At 37.2% G+C, this 17,321-nt stretch overlaps 1 protein-coding gene across 2 annotated transcripts in view; it reads right to left on the minus strand.

Annotated features, from left to right (window-relative positions):
• Nucleotides 1-9,118, minus strand: part of Tafa2 (TAFA chemokine like family member 2) — a 445,981-nt gene extending 436,863 nt beyond the window's left edge. The window contains exon 1 of one of the 2 annotated variants that reach the window (XM_058585993.1): nt 7,632-9,118. The gene's annotated coding sequence lies outside the window, so the exon portion shown is untranslated. The remainder of the gene's footprint in view (nt 1-7,631) is intronic. The other variant, XM_046465880.2, reaches the window with a different exon arrangement.
• Between the last annotated feature and the right edge of the window lie 8,203 nt (nt 9,119-17,321).

The following is a 17,321-nucleotide window of genomic DNA, read 5'->3' on the forward strand; positions in this document are numbered from 1 at the left end:
TAACAAAAGCAGATATAGCAGTATACATTGCTGAACAATTCCTTTAGATTCATCTCAAAAGTTAAAATAATATACTGAAATGGTAAATACTCTGAGAGCAGATGTCTTTGTCTTTCTTGTTTACTGAGATAATCCCAGAACTTTGAGAGTGCTTGCTATGAATGCAATGAATGTTTGTGTTACCTGAAAATTCATATGTTGAAGCCTAAATTCCCAGTGTGATGATATTTAGAAAAAAGGACTTTGGGAGGTAATTAGGTCACAAAAGTCCAGGCCCATGAATGAGATTATACCCATATAAAAAGAGACATGAGAAGGATGATTCTCTTCCCTATGAGGATCCAATGAGATGGTGGCTATCTTCAACCCAAGAAGCTGAAGTTCACTAGACAGATCTACTGACACCTTATCTTGGACTTCCAGCCTCTAGAACTATGAGAAATAAGTGTTTGTGTGTAAGGCCCTAGTCTATGGAATTTTGGCTATAGCAGAAATGACTGTGACAAATCAATACTTATTGAAAAAATGAATGAACTCTCAAGAGTTATAATTTTTTTTAAATTCATACACAGATTTTGAAGTGTTTATCATATAATATCTAAAGATTATTCATCTGTTTTACTTGGATTGATCAAAACATTTTATTTAAGTAACTATAAAAACCAGCAACAGTAGAGCAAGGACATATAATCCTAACAAGCCTGAGATCCAGGGCCTCTCACAACCAGTTTTGCAACAAAACAGCATCATTTAGACTAACAAATGTAACTAAACTGAATTATAAGATTTAGTCTGATTCAATTTTATGTCCCCACCATAATTATCATTGTCATCATCATCATCCTCCTCCAATCTTATAAAACTGGAGAGCACTAATGAGGTATTTATAGGTGTGCCCAGAACTATATGCTAGATGCCTCTTGACTTCAGGAAACAAAAAGGTAGGTTCCTTAAGGCAAAAGCACATCACTCAGTGTTATTGTACTTCCATACCATGATGCTTAGTAGATCTGGACACAGGAAAAAAAATACATTTTAATTGTCTTGAAAACTCCACTAAAGAACCTGTTGTTGTGAAACTGAGGCATAGAGAAATAAAGTGATTTTCTTGTGGTCACATGGCATTTATTGTTAGAACTACAAAACATCTCTAGAACTCTCACCACGGAGCCACATTGGTTTTATAATATTTTTAAAATTTATCTGTTAAGTGAAATTGCAACCTAATGAATTTCAACCACTCCACAAATAATGTGAGGAGCAAATATATCTTAAAATAGCAAAAACAAATGTTGACCCATTTCTGAACATATATTTATAAACACATCAACCGTCATTCTAAAAGGGGCTTATAATAACAGAAAATGCATATTTTAGCGGGAAACAACTGTCATAAAACAGTCCAAGAACTAAATCTGAAAAAAAAAAAATTAGGTTAGAAATTTTCCTTGAACCTAAAGCTTCCCAAAAGAGGGCCTCTATTTTATGGCATATGAAATTTCAATGACCTTTCACTCTCCTTTGAATGGCCTCACTGATATGTGAATTATCTACTTCCTTTCTCCTTCAGAGATAGGAAGCACTAAAGTTAGGGTTTTCACTCAATTCAACTCAACTTCCTGAAGAAAAATACAAATATGCAAACAAAAGCAAGACTTCTGCCATGTCTGCTGGCCACTTCTAAGAAGAAATTTTCTCAACACTCAGACACAAACAAATTGAGGATGTGACTTACCATACACCAAAACAAGATTAACTAAAAAAGAAACGTTAATGGTAGCCAGATTTTTCTACCTTAAATAATGTAGTACTGGGAAGTGCCTCTGTGAATTTGGAACGGACCATAAGCTGGATACAGGTAAAAATATAAGTATATATGTTATTTTCCTCAAATGTTCCTAATTGGCCATTTTTGAATTCTCAACTGATGGGAGCAGTCACACATTCATTCCACCAGCATAATGCTCTATTGTTTCACTAATCCAAATTTTAGAGCCTGCTCTCTCTCAAAAAAAAAAAAAAAAATTATTCCAACAAAGTCTCTGTTCTATCACTCACTTGATGTTTTGTTATTTAGATTCCTATGACCACATTAATATTTTAATGGTTACCTGTCTTTACTAACTCCAGTTCATAAAAACAAAGAACATGAAGCCAGAAAAAGCAAACTGGGAGGAATAACACACCTTGCTTTTCTTATAAAGATAGTCTTTTTTAATAATACAGCAAGCATAGTATGGATATTAAAAAAGAGAGTAAACATATTAATTTCCTTGAGTATTTAAGTATCATTCACACTGGAATCTCCAAGAAAGATGTTTTGAAAAGACAGAAAAACTCTGCCCCAAATCTTGGCAGAATTTTCACATATAGATAATAATTTTAAATTATACAGTTTGCTTCAAAGAGAATCTATGTCCTCAAAACTCAGGCCATTTGAAATTGGAAACTTTAAGAAGCACAAATGCACCTTTCCAAATATCTTTGTCTAGTGTCTACTACCAATACCTACATAGGTGTGTTAATAAAGAGCTACCTAATCCACCAAAGAAAGGCAAATGTTGTTCTATATTATTAAGCACAACAGAAAGCTCCATATGCAGCAATGGGAGGCCATAGGCAATTAACTCTGCAAATTGGAAGGTTTTGAGTCTTTGCATAACCTTTAAAGGGCAAAACAGTTGCCCATTCACATGCATTCAATTATACAGTGACTAGTTCATAACAGCAAAAAATAAAAGACCCATAAAAATATAAAAAATATTTAGAAAAACAAACTTTGCATTCATCAAATACTACTTTGAACTCTTCAGGCTTCATGTAGAGAGTTAGCTTTACATAACACAAAGAGATTAAAGAGCAAAGGAGACTTGCTTGGCTTGGTTGTCTCCATTTTATCAAAGTACTAAATTCATCCTATCACTGTAATTGCTAGAATGCAACATTACATTACTGAATCTCACTGTAAGGAGTTTCTAAAATCAACCGTATATAAAAGAAGCAATATAAATATATTAATTGAATGACTACGTTTGTGCTCTTGCTAGGAGAAAGGGAAATGTACCTTTGCTAACAGGCCATTCAGGGGAAATCATAAAACAATTACAGCCACTATGGAATAATTTAGGAGACAGAAAGAAGTGATTAAAAGGGCTTTATCTAATATAAGCAAATCATCTCTGATTCCTTAGTTATATCCCATACCCTACATGGACCACTGTGAACAAAACAGAACATTTTACTTATAACTTATATATTCACTTTTCATCTCATTTCCATGCAAATTAGAGGTCTTATAGTTTCCAATGATAATACCAATCAATTGCCTAAGCAGGTCAGATATACACCAATTCCAGTGACTAGCTTGCTTATCATTACAGCACAGGATAAAAGCCAACATATACATGTGGTGTACACATTGGAAGTAGGTGGGTTTTGGAAATCTTAATATAAACTGAGAGTATAATATCAAATATGTTTCAAAAAACTCTATAGATACCATTTGCAAACTGCAATAGTATGCTCCAGAATAACTCATAGGTTGTGTTATAACTTTGGAGCAGTATATTTAATAATGAGAGCATACAATTATATTCAGTTTTTAAAATATGTAGGAATTCCAAGTTGCAGTGTTAATAAACACATCCCAAAATATCCCTAAATAGGGGACAAATTTGGTTTTTGCTTTTTGCATTTTAACTCTAGCAAATAAAATTATCTCCAAAAGAAAATTGAAGGACAAATATACTGCATATAAAAATGGCTCTAAGAGTAAAATTTAATTATAAATGACCTTGTTAAATGATGAAAACAGTTGTGCTGCAGGTCAAATCATATGAAATAGTGAAAAACTACATACTTAGAAATGTAGACTTTTAATAAACTTTTATTTTTGGTAAAGTGTTTTTCCTTCATTAATACAGTCAACATTGTATGTGGGTTCCATTAAAACATTTTTGTGTGTGCATACATAGGTATAAAAAGATTATATAGGTAGATCTTACAGAGAAATGTGTTTAAATATTACTTTCCTTTCACTATAATAACTTACCATTCATCCTAAAATTTCTTTAAGAAGCAAAAGACAAATATTAGTTTTACTTAGATGACAAGGACGCTGGATCACTGTGCTGAATGAAAAGAATCAGACCTTCTGAAAATTACCCAAAAGCCAATAGTCAATGACAACTAAAAAAGATAAACTAACTTCTAGGTCTCTGTTTGCTAGGTCTGTCTATTACACATCTCAGATTGTACTTCAAACCTCAAATAAAACTGTTCTCTAAAAGGACTCATGGTAACTCAATATAAAATTGCTCCTTCTCTTTCAATGGAATAATTAAGTAGTTCAATACGCTTTATGTAGTTCAAACTAAATTTAACCAAATAATTTCAAACAAAATGGCAAATTCATCATATTACAGGGTATTACAAAATGAATGATTCAAAAGTAAGATATATCAGGTGAAATACTGTACAAACATGTGGGCCAAATATGATATTAAGTCAGTTGGCTTGGCCTTCATATCTTGCAGCAGTCTGTATTAATGCATTTCTTCTTTTTGTTTTGATGGGACCTTACTAATAACAGAGTCAAAAATTACATTTGTAAATATCAGGCATAGATCAAAGGGGACAATGTTGGATGATTATTTTACTTCAACTTGTGATTTTTCACCAAGAAAACATTGTGCATTGCTCAGTAAAGTTTCTTATTTTTACTTGAATTTTCAATGAAAACAGCTGCAGAATAATGTGACTTAATGAGGCATCCCTAATAAAATATTGCAGAATTAAAAGCAGGAGCACTGAACTGTTTGCACTCTGGTTATTTCACCTTTTTAAATATATTTGAAATAACTGATGACACTTTGGAGCATTCCTTGTTGGGACATGCATTAGAGAACTCATCAGTAAATGTTCATCAGTTTGCAATTACAGCTGAACTTGGGCACAGTCTGACAGTACTTTTTTTTTTAGGAGGCCTTGATAAGAAATGTCTGGGAAGTGGTGGAGAGATTACCTGAATAGAGTAACCCATAATACACAATTAGTGATATATCCACTTTAAGATGTACTTTGTATATTTCAATATAAAAATACATTTCAAGATGGTCATAAAACACTATATGGAAGATATTTGATCCAGGACTAGTAAAATTTTCTGATAAGACAAAAAAATAATTTCTCCGAAATTTTCCATCACCCCCTAATTTCATCATTTTATAAATTTTTAAAAAGGAAAAGTGGCCATGTCTAAAAGCAGATCTTCTTTTTTACAGCCATGTCATCACATTTTTTAATCTGGTGGTTAGTAAATACTATAATGCAGTCTCTAAACAATATATATCCATTTTGATACACATCCAGAGGCATCTCAAACAATCTTCATTCTCCCATTTGTCATTATTAAAGTAGGTAATATTTTTCCGATTCAAAAAATCACATATACTCAGAAACCTTGGATTCCTCCCCAGCATAACTTGTAGCATTATGTAGGTGTCTGCTTTAATGTCAAAGTTTTCTGATTCTTCTTTAAGAGTCATATAGCACTAGCTGTGGTCTAGCATTCTAAACTACTAAATATTTTTAAAAGCAAGAGAAGTATCAAGATTTTAATCTTTAAAAATACCTAATTTGAATAAAGCACCCACTAAAACTGTGTTTGCCTCTTAAAAGACTCCCTATGCTGAGGTATTCATTTGTCAGTGACATTGTTCTGAAAGTCTTATATCTAAAAATAATACAACCCAGCTGTTTCATTGAAAATTAGGAAAATGAAAGTAAAATAAGCTTCCATGTGGTTACTGATGGCCTTTAAACAATTATTGATGCCTTTAAAAATTAGAATTCTTAAAAGGTCAGGATCTAAACTATTGACTCACAATGTGATCCAGAACAGAATAAAGTAGAGAAAGAGACAATTAAAAGTGCCAGCCCTTTTATTTAAAATATATGATGTTAGAGGCCAATTTTGAAATTTTAAATGATTCACCAGTCTGAGAGTACATGTGCAAACATGGAAATGTTGGAGTAAATACAAATAGCTCTAAGGCTTCATTTTTAAAAGCTTTAAAAAGTATTTTTAATCTTGTTATTAGTTATTTCAGTTTATCACTTTACATGGAAATCTTAATTACTTGTTTGTCTTAACTTAATATTGCTTGAGAGCAGTTTGACAGTATGAATGTTGATGTCTAAAACAATCTAGTTGGGAAGACAGGAAGCAGATAATTACCATCTAGTCAATAGTCATTGAAATTCATCTTGTCCTGAGTGAAGGACCCTCATACACTGACTGCTTTAGGGGTACTTTTCAGAGTAAAAGAGCCTGAGGATTTGGGATTTGGGGTGGGCTTTTTTTGCCCACGCAATATTTTGTAAAAATCAAGAGGGGATTCAAACTCACAAAAACGAGGATATTTTCTTTTCTGTCTTATTGCCACAAGCCAAAAGCACCCAGCAAGAGTTGAGGAAAGCTAGTCACTGTAGTAACTACCCATTAGATTCCAAACGCCTCAGGCAATTGTTTAACACTCGGTCAGGAAGTGCAATACTGAAGCTTCGCCTCTACCCAAGGGTTCTTCAAGGGTTCTTCGTCTTTTTCAAGGGGAGACTGGATAGCACAACCAGCAGTCCTAGGAGATACAGGGCGCCAGATCTCAAACTTTCCCCTGCAAAAGCAGTTTCTGGGAATACCGTGTTCCCCACAGGTAAGTGAAGATCAGTAGCCTAAAGAAAACACCTCTAGGTTGACACCTAGCCTTTTAGAATAAAAGGGGGTTGGGGGGGGGGGTGGACAGCAAAGCAGTTGAGCAGAAAACCCGTGTAATATTAGCAAGATTTGGGAGACCTCTATCCGGAAAGATGGAGAAAACTCATTAGTTTCCCCGAAGCTGTTCTTTTTCTGAACGCTGTTCATAAAGGAATCCTTGATCGAAGCTCTCTTGTCGTAGTAGCCTTTACAAAAGCTTTAATTCATTCAGTAATAAAGTGATCCCAAATCTAAATAAAGCTTTAAATAGACGAGGCTCAGGAACTTATCAACATGATTCTTTATGAAAATAGTTAGAGATGGAGAAATCAATAGCCCCACTGAAATGCCCACGCTCTGCAGACAGGCCTGAGAATTAACTAATCAGAAGTGGACAGAAAGTAGGGATTTCAGAAAGGCGACCTGACACATTCCATTGATCATTGATCCTCCCTTGAACGCGACCCCCAACTCCTTACTAGGAGTCCAAAATGATTACCGAGCAGGATTGGTCTTGGGGAGAGATCGCATTAAACCCCACTTCGGTCCTCGACCGATGGACTCGCTATGTAACGAGAAATGGGGCAAAGAAGAGAGGGAGGGCACTGCTCGCCGGGCCTCCTTCCGCACGCTCTCATCCCCTCTCCACGTCCCTCTACTCCGCCCCTACCCTGACAGCTTGCGGGGGAGACGCCGGCTGCCGGATCAACATCTGCCCCCATCTCTTGCCTCCCTGGGCGAACCCCGTAAACCCCCTGGCCCCCGAGACAGGGGAGGGGAGACGTGTACCCACGGGGGGCTTCCGAGCCCGCGGTCCTGTAGTTGCAGCTCGAGTCCCCAGAGCCCGCGGCGACCCGGAGGCGCGGCTCCCACCTACCTGCAGCCCGGCTTCCCGGTGGCGGCAACACCTAGCGATGTTCCTGCAGTTTCCGCGGGCCGGCGCCAGCCTTATCGCTCTCGCATCGCTTCCGAGATGCCAATCCGCCGTCACCATCCAGGGGCATAGGGAACCGAAGTCTGTTGGTGTGTGCTCGTGGAGGGCGTGTGAGTGTGGCCCTGAGCGTGTGTGTGTGTGTGTGTGTCCGCGCGCGCGCGCGTATGAGTGTGTTTCCTCCTCCGATGGCAAAGAGGGTTCAGGAATCTTCACATCCAAACTAGAATCCCCTTAAAGCGAGTGGAAGGTGGAGTACAGGAGCCTGGTCTTTCGGTCCCTCCTCTTTATTCCACAGTGTCAAAGTAATCAAAAGATTTGTTTACTGAGGAAAAAGCCAAAGTCCCGCAGCCCTTGGCAGCGCCCGCGGTCGCCCGCTGTCCTCGCCGGATGCGCGCTGTGCGCTCAGCTTCCCCGACTGCGAGAATCAAGGAGGGCTTGCAGCAATTACCGCTCTTATTCCATCTCTGATGCGTTGCCTTTTAACCCCGAGTAAAGACTTCTCCTCTCGCCTCACGTCGTCTCTTCCTTTCACACACACACACGCACACACATCCTCCGTTCCCTCTCTCTCCCGCCCTCCCTCTTGCTCTCTGGGGAAAGGCAATTGGACGGAATGATTCACCTTCAGAAAAGCAGCCTCCGCCACGTACTTCCTCGGCTTTTGCAGGTCGCGGTCTCCAAGGTAGAGGAGTTGCTGGGGAGGCTCAGGGCAGGAAAAGGAGAGGCTCTGAGCTTAGCCAATGCCCCCCACCCCGCAAGACGCCCGTGTTCCTCGGTTTCGGTGCCCCTGTTCCCGCAGTTCGTAGATAGGTCCCGCTGGTGCCCTCTTGGAGACTTTGAGCCGTCAACTCGAGTCCACTTAGCAGCAACTCCTGGCCAGCTGCAGCCTCTCAATCCCGCCTCGAAGTGTTGCGGGCAGAGCCCCACGCAGCCCACCCGTTGCCCCTCTAGGCATCGTGTGCTGGAAGGAAGGGAAACCCTCCGCTGTCCCACGGTCACCACCAGTGTGCTGGCACTGTCACCACCGAGAAGGTGCGAGTTCCAACATGGAACACGAGAGAGAGCAGGTGTCGCCTGTATCACCTCGCTAAAAGAGGGAGGGGAGGAAGAAACAGGGGAGGGGGTCGAGGAAGCAAATCCAGATCACTCGAGAAAATAAGTCAAAAACAATCAAAGCCTCCTATCCGCGTCCCACCCCAGCCTCTGTAGTGTCAAAATACACTAGTGGTAATCTTCAGAAAGTCACCATAAAGGGCAGAGCCCCTGTTCCACCCTAGACCCCTATTCTACCCAGTCTGGCTGTCCGGGATAAAGAGCGACTGTCCCCGTTATATAGTGCAGAGAATGCAGGGAGAGAATAGGTCCTGACACTCCTGCTTGAGTTAAAGCAGTAAAATGGGATGGCAGGACTAGGCAGCGTAGCCTCTTTCTCTCTCCAAACAGCCAGTTCTGTTAGTGGCAGCAGCTGCTGAGAGCAAACCGCTGTCCTGCAGAAAAAGAGACAGTAAAAGAAGCAATCGGTATAAATGCTGGACTATGTCTCCCTCTAGAGGGAGAATCGGATTAAAAAGCTTTACTGTATGTAACTAGGACTCCCAATTCTCCACAAAAAAAGAAAATATATCTGGTTTTGAGAAGCTTGCATTTTTTACAAATTGCAGCCTCTAATGGAGTTAGGAGGAGGATTTACACTACATCCCTATGTAATCAGATTTCTTCAAAAAGGAACTTCGTGATATTTACCAATTTTTATTTATTTATTTATTTTTTGGCAACACCCTACCCTGGAAGGTCATGTCTTTACTGGTTTGGTCAAATTGGGTGTTGGTTTAAACAGTATGCACATGAACTCAAATGAAGGGTTTTTCGGGATCACTTTGGTCATGTTTGGCAATAAGCAAAACCTTAACTTCTGATTAGAATATTCTTCGAAACAAATAAATAAGAATAGATTTAGGAAAGGAAAAATCAAAAAGAGAATTGCTGACTCGGGGAGTAGTATAAGATCATTACAATTACAACTCGGAGTAACTCAAAGATCTTGCTTTGGGGCCAATATTTATATCTCTTTTTTCAACTATAATTGTCAAGATAGTAAATTCCTTTCAGCTCTAAGGTTTGTGATTTTATAGCTCCAAATCATTGAAACCACTGATAAACTAGGTATTACATATTCTCTCAACCAACTATAAAACAAAAGTAACATAAATACCATATTTACAAAGAAAATGAGAAATATATGTTTTCTTAGTAATTATATTATAACATGCTTAATAATTCAACAATATTCTCTATTAAATGATGTCAAATAATTATGTTAGATTGGAGTCTTCATTTTAATAAAAGCTAGATCTATAAATTGTAAAAGATTTTGTTACTTCACCTGAGTTCAAGCTAGGTCTGGTCTGTGACTTTAATATTTAGATTTTGTGAACTTACTATTTCAATTGAGGGTTTGCTTTCAAACTGTTCTTCTGTGTTTAAAATTGTAAAATATATATTACAGTTATGATTAAACACATTTATGTTCACTCTGAGTTTGGGGAACCATTCTTTTTTAACCTGATAATCAAACTTAGAACAGACTTACAGAAAAAAAAAAAAACAATTTATTAAAAAAAACTGAGACTAACTGAAGCCATTTAAAACAAGGGGCCAGGGGCTGGGGATATGGTTCAAGTGGTAGCACGCTCACCTGGCATGCGTGAGGCACTGGGTTCGATCCTTAGCACCACATAAAACTAAATAAGTGAAATAAAGGTATTGTGCTCAACTACAACTAAAAAATAAATATTTTTAAAAAATAAAAATAAAACAAGGGGCCAAAAGTAGAGTTTATTATTTTAATGAATTGCACTGTTGTAAATTTGAGTTGGTCTAGTACATGGCAATCATTTGTTTCCAAGGCACTCTCAAATGGTTTCTTTCAAGAGAGTCATGTCATGTAATTAAAGATTTTTATTTCATTTCACTTACATAGCAACTTATTTCCCCTGGGAATAAAATTTACATTTTAAAACACCTGGTATGGTTTCACTGCAAATCTTAAAGTAAATTGATTTGCTGTGTTAAATAGTGGTATGGCATCCGAGAAGGAAAGCATTGGAAACCTAGACTCTGTAATGGGAGGAAAAGCCATTTACTAAATCACTATAGATTACCAGCCTTCCCTTCCCACAAGAAATAAAAAGTATACATTAATATCCTTCTAGTTTCTAATCCATTAGGTTCTTTGTGATTATAGAAAAACATAATTTTATGATTTGTTAAAACTTTATTTCTAATGTTAAAATGTGGGACATTTTATCCTTATTCTAATTAAATCCACAATGTTTTTACAAAATTTGAAAAAGTTAGTAAAGAGAACAAATGAATTAGTAAAAATATAATTTCTTACCAAATCATATGACGCTAAAATTCTTTAATACTTGTGTGCTTCCTGTAAATCTTCAAATAATTCCCAATAATTTTTAGATCAAAGTGCTATTTCCAGTCGCTCCTAAACTTTGAAACAAATTTTTTGCATTCCTTCCAAAAGAAACAAAATGGCAAACACTGCTCTAGTTTAACAGAAATCTTGAGTTGATATTTCTTAACATCTATTTATTTAAACTGCCTGCTTTCTCCAGTCTAAGCAGTAAAAAGTGATTTCTTTAAAAGCTGAATTTAACTGGACTGTAACTCTATTGTAGCCCTCCATTTTCTAAGAATTTACTAAAATATCTCTGTGGCATACTTCAAGCTTACTTTTTTCTGCCTTTAAAAAAATCTACTTTATGGAAGTATAATTGACATGCAATCAACAGCATATATTTAAGTGTTCAATTTGATTAGTATTGAATACAAACATATCCATGAAACCATCACCAAACATTTCCATTCTCCCAAGTTTCCTCACATTCTTGTAATCTATATCTTCTTCCACCGAAGTCTAGCATCCACTAATCTAGTTTCTATCACTACAGATTAGTTGGCTTTTGAATCATATATTATGTGCCTTTTCCATAAGTTTCTTTCTATCAGCATAATTATACTGAGATTCATCCATTGTGTTGTATGTAGCGATGGTTTGTTCCTTTTCATTTCTGAATGCTATTGCATATTGCAGATATACCACAATTTGTTTGGCTATTTACCTCCAGAGAAACACTGGTTTATTTCTGGGTTTGGAACATTACAAATAAATGCTATATACATTTGTAAAGAAGTCTTCAGGTGAACCTATGTTCTCATTGCTCTTAAATATAGATCCATAATTGGAATGTCTGGATAGCATATAAAGTATTCTCAACTTTAAAAAAAAAAGTGTTTCCTAAAATGTCTGTGCCCTTTTACATTTCCAGAAACTGTTGTGGAGATCTGTGGGGGCACTTCAAGCTTCCTAATAGAAGCTTTATAAGTTACCTCAAATCCTTATCTCAAATCCTCATAGCAACCCTTAAAGAAAATGGTATAACCTCATTTTACACATTAAAAAATTTATGGGATCCTAATTAGAATAAGATATATTCTATACTTGTATAAATATATCAAAATATAAATTCTACTGTCATGAAAAATAACCAATATTTTTTTAAAATTGAGACTTAATTCCATGTCATTAAGAAATAGAGTTGGTATTAAAACCCAATCTACTTAGAGGATAGGAAAGGCAGCAGAACACAACAGACACTAGTATGGCAATATGTAAATCAATGGATGTGTAACTGATGTGATTCTGCAATATGTATATGGGGTAAAAATGGGAGCTCATAACCCACTTGAATCAAAGTGTGAAATATGATATATCAAGAACTATGTAATGTTTTGAACAGCCAACAATAAAAAATTAAAAAAAAAAAAAACCCAATCTACTGAGTCCAAATCAATTGGGGGTTCTGATTTGGTTTTGGTTTCAGTCTTGATTTTCTTTTTCCCTAGCCTCCTTCCTCACTGGCTGTAATACCAACCACTAAAACATGCTACTTCTTGAATTAAAATGGAGATTGGAGATTAAAATCATTTGGAATTGCATTCAGAAAAGCATTTAACAGAGCTGGAGATGTAGCATGACAGAGCACTTGCCTGGCAGGAGAGAGGCCCTGGGTTTAATCCCCAGTGCACCACGGGGGGAGGAAGGAAGGAAAAACACCAGGAAAAAAAAATACCCTTTAGTGAAAAATTAGTAAAAAATAAAAGTTATAAATGTGAAAGACAGTGAGAAAAGAAAATTAGCTCCAGCTCCCCTCAGTGTTCTGCCAGGTAATCCAGTATTCAAATGAAGGAATATAGAATTGGGATTCTTAGTGCATATGTGACGAGAAAGCTACCTACAAGTCATTTAGCTCCACTCCTCTTGTTTTATTTCTTTGGTGCTAATCAATTTATTTCTATATTTTGCAAAAATACCTGTCCCATATATCTTTTAAGTTCTCTTTAAAATATATTTATTAAAAAAAATCTACAGAATATTTTCATATAATCAGGTAAACAGAAAAAAGCACAGTATTCATAATACAAGGTGACACACATATCTTATTAATTTTTAGTATCCTTACACCTAAAGTAGTACCTAACACACAATAAATAACTCTGTAAATACTTTATGGTTAAATCAGGAGACCAAGGAGACTAAGTGAGCAGACAGATGCTTTGGGAAACTACTCCACAAAGTGGTATGAGAAAGACCTGAGGCAGGAGAACAGTTGTATAGGTAATAGGCAAATGCATCAAACAACCTCAAAACTAAGTGGCTTGGAAAAGAGAGATTTATTTGGTTCGCAATTCTGTGCACTGGCTATTTGAGTTTAGACAAGTCTTAACAGGGAAGTTCTTTTGAACTCAGTGGGACTCACTGGTGTTTCTATAGTCAGTCAGCAATGAATTGCCTCACTCATTATGTGTCAACTAACTATAAGGTAGAGTATTGGTGGTAACTAGGCCACAAGTCTGTTAGAGTCTGTAAACAAGTCTGGATGGCGCCTGGCAAAATGCCACAGGGAGTGGTTTGTGAAGTAACGCCAGATAGCCATTAAGTGTGGAGATTTCTTATTGGTTGACTGATGTATCTAGTTTATGCTAATTAAGATAAGCTGTGTGGAATGTATAAATACCTCTGTTGTCCTACAATAAACGGCTTCCACTCCTGCTGTATCAATCTACACAAGTTGTTCGTCACACGGCCCCCCCCCCCCCCCGGTTATTTTGCTGCAGCCGGACTGCGGCACAAGTCTTTTGTCACCCAACAGGCTAGCCTAGCTGTTTAACATGCTAGCAGTCGCAGGTTCCCAAGAATAGCCATAGGAGGGGACTTAGTGACCAAGTGCTTTCCAAGTCTCTGTTGGCGTCATGATTGTCACAGTCCCCTTGGCTGCAGCTCAGAAGGTCACCCCAGAAACAAAGGTGGGGGGAAAAAACCTCCATCTGTGAGAAGGTGGAACTACAAAAACATGTAAGAACCTAATACAGGGAAAGGAAAAAGTTGTTTACATTTTTGCAATCTAGTATAATAGCCATCCCAGAGGCCAGCATTAGCACAGTAGATTCAATCAGGTGTCTTGTGAGCTGACCTGTGGAAAGCAGAGTGTTCTCCTTAAAGATAGAAGACACCTATCTTGGGTCAGAGCAAGAAGTTTGTCCAGAATATCAAGTCCCTGGACTTGCTCCCATTATCAGTTTAAACAATAGCTGTACAGTGGCTTTTATCAATACAAAGGAACATGCCTCCCTCATTCTTTCTTCTCTAGAAAATACAACTTCTCTGAGATTTAGTATACTTTTCACTTAGACACTGAATTAATCCCAAGGCTTTGGTTTACAATTCAAATTTAACTGCTGCATGCTAAAATCTCGCTTGTTAAGCTAGAAACCACCGGTAAGTTTTATATAGCAAAGGTTATGGCATCTTTGGTGCATGGACTTAATATCACGTGCTTTGGTAATTCATTGATTTTGTTTACTTTGTAGTTCTAAAGTGTTTAGTTCATGCTAGCAGTCACAAGTTCCCAAGATGAATAATATCTGCTTTAAATGGCTCCCCAAATGGACTTAATTAAAACCCTTGGTGCCAGCACATCATACCTATAAATAACCACTTTTTTGTCTACTTAACTCCAACATGGTTAAGTCTCAGGATAAGGGTTATCTCCTCCAGGAAAACATCACTAATTCTCCTAATCCAATGTATCATCTGTTTCTCCTATGTATTCCAAACACCTGTACTGCCTTCCATTTTAACACTTATCATACTGTATTATAATTGACTTAATTTTAATCAATTATCCCACATTGGACTTATATCACTTGAAGATAAACATTCATGTACATCTTGGCTTCCCTAGCAAAATCACATACATAAATGGAAGAATAACTAATACTCCTCAGTATATTAAGACTAGGAACAATAAATGTTCATACTCATTTTAATAAAGGCTTTAAGACTTTATTAAAGTCATAAGACTAGGAACAATAAATGTTCACACTCATTTTAATAAAGGCTTTAAGACTTCACCCCGAAGTTATATTCCTATAGAAGGGGGTTAGGAGGAAGAAAAAGGGGGCAGGGATGAGGAATTAAATTGATCAAATTATGTGCCTGTACTGATATGTTACAATGAAACCCACTACTCTGTATAAATATTTTGCACCAATAAAAAATTTAAAATAAATAGTTAAACTGCCATTATATTCCTCTAGCTACTAGATTCCCAAATTATTTCCAGAAATCTTGAAAAAATGAGACATTTTTCCTCCTTAAAATTAACCTCTTGGGCTGGGGATGTGGCTCAGTGGTAGAGTGCTTGCCTAGCACATGTGAGGCACTAGGTTCAATCCTCAGCACCATATGAAAATAAATAAATAAATAAAGGTATTGTGTTCATCTACTACTAAAAAAATTTTTTTTTAAATTAGCCACCTTTATTGATACACACCCACCACCACCACCACCACCCAAAAAAAGCTGAAATTCACCCTTGCTACCTTCAGAGTCCCACCTGGTTTTTGTCTACATTACCTACTTTTGCATACTGATTAGCACTAATACTCATTTAATTCAACAACTAAAGTCCAATTTTCTCCAACAGCTGAATCACATTGGTTCCTAGCGTACAGGAGAAGGTCTACTTCTCCATAATGTTATATTCAAAGATCAAAATTAGACTTTGACTCATGAACAATTGTTTGTGGCATTTTCCCCAAAGTGTGTCCACATTGTCAGGACAGTTTGATAAGGAAAGAAGAGATCCAGTGTGATCTTAATGCTGATCCCTTCCTTGTTTTAACTTAGGTACTGATGTGGAGCCCAGATGTCTGGCATCTAGACACCCTCATCCCTTGTGAATCTAAGTGTGAGATGAGCAATCTTGGTCTCACTCCCTGGCTGGATGCTTGCTGAGCTGCAGAGACTAAAGGAGGGCAAAATACCCTGGGAGAATCTAACATTTATTTTCTAGTAGTTTGGGGTGGGAATGTGAAAATAGAGAGAAGGGCTTCCTTCTTACGTGAAAAATTCCTAAGGCAGGAAGTTGACTAAAAGGACCAAGAACAGCAGACTAAAAGAAAGAGGTCAATTTCATCATTTCATGCACCAAGTTCTATGAACCAAGTGGCCATTACAAAAGTAGTGGCTTGAGACATCACAGCAATAGGACAAAAATAAAGTTGTTTCTTGATTTCTATAATAGTTTGTACCCATTTATTAATGGCTGAACATGAGGTTCTATGCATATTGGCCTTTTAGACATTTTAATTCTATAACATAAGATAGTAAAAAAACCACTTGCTAGTAAAAGAACAACAAAAAAAGAAACTATTACTAACATAGTAAGCTATCTTGTGATTTCTGAGACTGAGTAGGCAGGAAGTAAGTAGCTATGGCATCATTATGCATAGCTAGCATGGGGCTAGGGCAGAGCGGAGACAGACAAAATCCAGTAAGAAACTAATGGCTACATAATGAATATGACAGTCTCAGCAGTGTAGATTTAGAGGGCCAGAATTGTCAAGATTGATGATGCTGTCTTATTGAATTTTCCCCTCCTGTATCAGAAATAAAAATAACCATTCTCTTAAGAATAAGTAAATAATCAGATTACTTAACAATTTTGCCTCATTTAATTCATTGCCTTTCTTGCTTCGTAATTTTTTTTTCAGTGCTGGGAATTGAATCCAGGATCTCAGGTATGCTAGGCAAAAGCTGCAATACTCTACCCAACCCTTTTTATTTTATTTTGAGACAGGATCTTACTAAATGGCCAAGGCTGGCCTTAAACTTGAGATCCTGCTAGCCTTAGTCTTCCAAGTAGCTGAGATTACAGTGCACCACCAAGCCCAGCTTCATGAGATTTTTATAAGAGTTACACAGAGTTGGTCTTCTTCTGTCTCCACCAGAATATGATACACTGCCTCCTACCGATGTTAGTAATTCCAGATTTTCTCTCTTAATTTTGTCACTCTGGTAGTACAATCTTGGACAATTAATGTTTCTTCTGATCCTCATTCTTCCTGCCTGGTTAGTTAGGTTAATTAGATTGCTTTTTGTCTGATTTCATTGCTGCTCTTTCCTGTCCCCACTCCCAATGCAAGGTTGTGGAAGCAGACAGACACTCATTTTAGCAGAGAACCAAAGATTTCACAGGGCAAAATACATTCTGA

Source organism: Marmota monax, unplaced genomic scaffold (assembly GCF_021218885.2).
Source record: "Marmota monax isolate L192 unplaced genomic scaffold, Marmota_monax_Labrador192_F-V1.1 WCK01_AAM20220418_F8-fsc00304, whole genome shotgun sequence".
NCBI classification, from domain to species: Eukaryota; Metazoa; Chordata; class Mammalia; order Rodentia; family Sciuridae; genus Marmota; species Marmota monax.